This window comes from Urocitellus parryii, chromosome 4 (assembly GCF_045843805.1).
Source record: "Urocitellus parryii isolate mUroPar1 chromosome 4, mUroPar1.hap1, whole genome shotgun sequence".
Taxonomy (NCBI): domain Eukaryota; kingdom Metazoa; phylum Chordata; class Mammalia; order Rodentia; family Sciuridae; genus Urocitellus; species Urocitellus parryii.
In genome coordinates this window covers 133,349,242-133,355,277 of record NC_135534.1, presented here as the reverse complement: position 1 = coordinate 133,355,277, position 6,036 = coordinate 133,349,242, and positions in this window count along the sequence as shown.

The following is a 6,036-nucleotide window of genomic DNA, read 5'->3' as shown; positions in this document are numbered from 1 at the left end:
ATGCCACAAACCAGGTTACAGGTGAAACGCCCCATAAAGAGGTGATCTCAGCACTTACCTGAACAAGCCCTTGGACAGACAGACTCACCTTAACCAAATGCTATTCTAAAACAATGATTCAAGTAACAGCAGAGTAATTTTCCATAGGTCCTACCACTGATGAGCATTTTACCACTTTTCATATTCAGCCATCCCTCAGTACCCATTGAGTGATTGGTTCCGGACTCCCAGGATACTAAAATAAAAAAGCCCAAGTCCCTTCTATAAAATGACATAACTTATGCACATCCCCCCAAATACTTTATTTTTATTTTAATATTTTTTTAAGTTGTTGATGGATCTTTGTTTTATTTGCTTATTATATGTGGTGTTGGGAATCAAACACAGTGCCTCACACACAAGAAGCAAGTGCTCTACGGCTGAGCTACAACTCCAGCCCCCCCATATACTTTAAATCGCTCTGGGTTACTTATAATACTGACAACAATGTAAGTGCTAGGTAAATAGTTGCTATAATGTATTGTTTAGGGAATAGTGACAAGAAATAAGTCTGTGCATGTTCAGAACAGACACAATTTTGTTTCAAATTTTTCAAGCCATGTTTGGTTGGATCCGTGGATGAAGAACCTATTGCTGTAGGGAAGGCTCTATTGTGCTAAGTGCTTTCTACATTGTCTCATTTGATCCTTCTCTCAACCCTGTAATATAGTCTTCATTTTCCCATTTTAACAAGGAAGGATCTGAGGTACAGCAAGGTTCAGCATCTTCCCAGAGCTAGCACAGCTAACTGAAAGTGGGCAGTACTAAGAATCAGATGGGACTCCAGACCCTCTGGTCTTAACCATTCTTCTCTCCTAGTTCTCATGAATACCCACTGGGGAGTCTTTGCAGCAAGGTCTCACAGAAGTCAAATGATGGGAATCAATGGTAGGCACTCTGACCGGTCTTTCCCAGGACATTCCTTCATAAAGTGATTCCTTTTTGGCATCCTCAGAGGATGATTTTAAGATAAAAGATTTATGGGTGAAAAATACTGTAGGAAACATGATGCTCAAACAAAAGATGCAGATCCAAAGTCATTTATCATCAGCAGCCTGTAACTTTCATTCATCTCTAACTCTCTGTCTCCTGCACTCCAAATAAAAGAGGTTGTAGTAGCATGGAATGATAATGGTGATCATCGAGGACCTACCGTGTGCATTATAATGACTCTCTATATCTACTGACTTTAAGCAATCGCAAATGTCCTATTAGATTCCAAACTTCTGTAATTACAGACTCTATGAATTAAAATGTTTTTGAAAGGGACATGTGATAATATAAAAATACAACTAATTGAAAGAGTTTGATTAAAAATTCTGAATAATACAACCTCCAAAAAGTTAATTTTTGCCTTTATTCTTCACAGGGCAGCATTGTTTGTACTTGGCAAGTGCACACACTGCAGCCATTATCCTTGTTCTGGGGCAGCAACCAATGACTTTGGTGTGACTAAGAAATAAAGTGCTTAGAGCTGAGCTCTTGGTGGCCTCCTGAACCTTTTGGCTGAGTCCAACTGCCCTGCTGACACCCAAATGGACTTGTGAGAAGCCAGAGTGTTTTGTGAATATGCAGAAGTTTTCCCCATGGGCACGAAAGGCCTCTATGACTCAAAGAAAATTAGGTTCCTCAGCAGTAAACTGCCCTTTAGGGGGGAAAAAAAAGAGAGCAAGAGAAATTCCAGAGAGAAGGGGAAAAAAAAATGAAACAATAAACTTCAACTACTCCTCCCAATTATAATTAAAACAACAAGGGCAGTAAATGACAACTGCAAATTTTAGATATTTGTCTGCCTCAGAGTCATCTTCCAACTGGTTTCCTCTGCATGTATTTATTTTTCTTTAAATATCCCAGGATGTGCACATGATTATCTTTGTGGACATCTTTAGTAAACAGGGAGCTTAGGCATGTTTGCATTGTTCTGGCTTGTTGCAGTTATTGACCTCATTGGATCATGCACTGCTTTGATCACTTAAAAATGAAAGCAGTTTTTACTGCAAATTGCACTGGAATGATTTGAAAACTAAACAAACCAAAAGGACATGTTCTATTTATTCTTTATTACTCACACATTTAGAAGAACATACAGCCTTCCTTCCGTCACTCCCCCAAATATGAATATGTTTAGAGCATACTTTTAAAACCACCTTCTTTTTTTCACATTCTAGGCAAAATCTTTGGAAGATGCTTGGCAACTTTGGTGTGGAAAAGCACACACAATTACTTCAGCAGACCCTCACTCAAACCCTGTGATACAGACTCAGATATTTCTATCAACTCCAGCACTTTCTGGCCATGTGTCCTTGGGCACAAGAGCCAAACTGTGAGTTTCATTTTCCTCATCTTTAAAATGAAAAAAAAAATAGCTCAAAGTGTTACTTAAAGAACTAAATTATCTAATGTAATGTAGGTGTTCAAGGAAACAATGGATACGATCTTTACTTTGTGGTGTTACTTACAATTTACAAAAGAGGAAATTGGATCCCAAAGAAACTGGGTGACTACTCCAACTACTCACAGCTTACAAGTGGTAAAGCTCAAAGACAAACACAGTTCTTACACTTTAATTTCACTTGTTCCTCTCTTCATATAATAGAAATACCTAAGCAAAAACTCTGTGCCTGCTCTACACACATGACTTTACAGTGAGTCCCTTGTCACCACCATTAGATTGTCAACACAAAGTCCTTCATATAAAGACATTCTAAAGCTGTCATTTTCTCTACCATATTTTTTTATTAAAAAATCCCCTAATTAAAAGATACTATCAGGAAAATGAATTGAGATGCAATGATTTTAAAACCACTATTTGCATAATGATGTATCTATTGCTGTAGTTGCCTTTTCTTGTCTTTTTGATCAACAGCAATGATAGCCTTATCTGCTCAATGCTACAGTCATGAGGTTATTAAAAGGGACCAAATACCCTAACAGCCTTGTACCTTTGATTCTCTGCCATACTCTCCAAGTTAATGAGTAAAAGGGTCAAGGGAATTTATTCCTGTGCTTTAGGAAATCTACAAACAATATTAAAAGAGAAGTTGGTGGCAGATTAAGAAACTTTTAATAACCTTGTGCAAACCTTCCAGACACTCATTACTCAGCTTTGGTTAGCACATATAGGTGATTGAAATATGCAATTTCAAAATATGCTGTGGGAGTTAGGAGAGAGCCAGCGGCTGACAGAGAGGTAGTTTGGGCAAGAAAAAAGGTTTCAGGGCCAAAGAGTTCAGTGAAGGAATCAGCTCTCCCCTCACCCCCACAACACTATTAATTAAAACAACCACATAAGGAAGAATATTGAAAGCCTTGAAGGGTTGTCCATGCATAGCATTTTGAAATCACTAAATAAAGACCATTGGTTAATATATCTGAGGTATATATGCTTGGGTTAAAAGAGAACACAGTATTTCTCTCTCTCTCTCTCTCTCTCTCTCTCTCTCTCTCTCTCTCTCTCTCTCTCTCTCCCTCCCTCCCTCCCTCCCTCCCTCCCTCCCTCTCTATTTCTCCTTAAGACACTGACTTCTTCTTCAAGCAAACAAGTAGTTTCCTGTTCTGTGAGTTCCAGCCTAAGAAATGGACATTCCATGATATTTTGCTATTCATCCTTGCACAACTCTTTTATCTTCCTAATGCTGTTTGTTAGAGCTAACTCTAGATTTGTACACCAGTAGAGATTATCAACTAGATTCCAACTCTTAACTTTGGATTCTTTAGCTCTTTCTGGGAACCTGAACCAGACACATAATGGTTTAATAATTTTATCCACATTTCACAGACAGCAATCTGAGGCTCAGAAAATTTAAGAGACTTGTCCAAAGTCACACAGCTCCTGAGTGACTCAGATCGAAGTCTTTGATACCAGGCTGCTTCCTGGCATCAGTTTCTTCTTTCTAAAGTCATCGTCATTATTGTTGTTGTTGTCTTCCTCCTCACCATCATCTCTGCTCCTCCTTCTCACAGAAATTTTGCAAAAAATCAAGTGAATATTTATTTGACTTATAAGTGCTTTATAAATTCAATGTAGCAATGAATAAATGTGAAAGATTCAGAGAGTAGAAGAATGTCAATCATAGTGGGGGAAACCTCATGGAAAGACAGAATCATGCCTTAGATATAGTCAAGATCACACAGATGGCAATGGAGATTCACATGGTAGAGCAGAGGCAGCAAATATTTTGCTATAAAGGACCAGTGAGTAAATATAACAGACTTTGCAGCCCATCTTTCGCATCTCAAATACTCAGCCCCATAAAAACAGACTTCACTAATACATAAATAAATGAGTGCAGCTAAATTCCAATAAAACTTTATTTATGGACATGGACATTTGAATTTCATATCATTTTCATGTACACAAGACATTATTCTTCTTTTGACTTTTATTTTAAGCATTCAAAAATATAAAAACCATTTGTAACTTGTAAGCCATTCCAAAACTGGATAAATTTGGTCCACAGGACACAGTTTACAGATCCCTGCTATCAAACAATGGAAATGATAGGCAGTTCAGTGTTACTAACATTCCTTAGCAAGAAAATTACAAGACTATCTCATTTGGAGTGCTTTGGGCTTCAAGGAGCCTTCCTGGACTATTGAGGAATTTATCATATACTTAATCTGACTATAGGGATTTCTGGGTCCATTTAGAAGTTTAAGTGTCATTAGAGATCCATATTTTTCCATCCCTCTGTTCTTGATACCTTGGCCATATTTACATGTCATCTGAAGGTGTAATAGAAGGATCCATAGCTCGGAGCATCAAGTCCTCGCAATATCAGTGTCATCGTGAAAGACTATTGGCCAACAGTCTCCCTTTTATCAGTCTCTTTCTCAGGAACCAAATGCTTTCTTGGAAGCCCTACTTTAGACTATCCCTTTTAAATTGAGCCACATAATCAGATCCTTGCATTACAAAGGAAAAATGGAATTTTTGTGATTGACTCACATTAATTATCAGTTATAATTTAATAAAATTGACCCAAATAAAACCGGAATTCCAGGAGCAATGAAGAAGTGAATCAATGGCTGTGGGAAAGTCCTTCATGAAAATTCTTATGGGAAATTGGGCTAAGAGGAGGTAGAATGAAATTTTAATTTTCTCACAATATCTCTATATTACCACTTACCACATATAATGGTATATATTAATTAATACTTCTGTTTTGTAAATCGACAAAAAAATTGCCAAAGACCAAGCCCATATCTTATTCATTATTATGGTCCTTTCCTTCTCCCTCCCTCTCTCTCTCTCATGCATGCCTGCAATTCTTGAGGCTCCAAGAATATTTGACATGTTTAAATGTAAGGGCTATAGATAGTGTTAAATGAGTATTCCAGTTTAAAGAAAAAACAGAAATAAAGGAAGGGAGGAAGGAAGAAAGGAAGGAAGGAAGGAAGGAAGGAAGGAAGGAAGGAAGGAGAAAGGAAGAAAGTGAAATAAAGAAAAAAAAACAGAAAAGAAAAAAGGAAAGAGTATGAAGGGAAAGAAAGAAGAATAAATGGAAATTTAAAAAAAGGAATTTTTATGAATTGAGACACATGTGACCTTGACTTATCCCTGTGGGTGACACTGAAGTCCTTTCCCAGGTCTCCTGGTATTGTTATCTTCAGGTGTATGGAGAAGACTGAATGTATTTTTGCATCACAGTGAGCTAGCCCCCAAAAGATATCAGTGTCCCACTGTGAAAGGGCTAAGGAAAAATCTAAATAGATCCAAAAGAAGTTTCAATAAAAATGAGAAGACTGACCATATTGTGGTTATTTCATCAATAAACAATGGGAAACTAACTTGCCAAAAACGAGAGATTTCATTTTTCTGCTCCCTTGTTTTATGAGAGAGATTTATAAGAATAGTATAGTCTCCTCTGACTTGTAAATTGGTGGCCTTGAACTCTGCACCCATGGCAACACCTAGTGAGTAAGGTAAGTAAGATTTTTACATGAGCATAATATGAACTCCTTTTGTGTCTAATTTTTGAAATCATATGGTGTAAA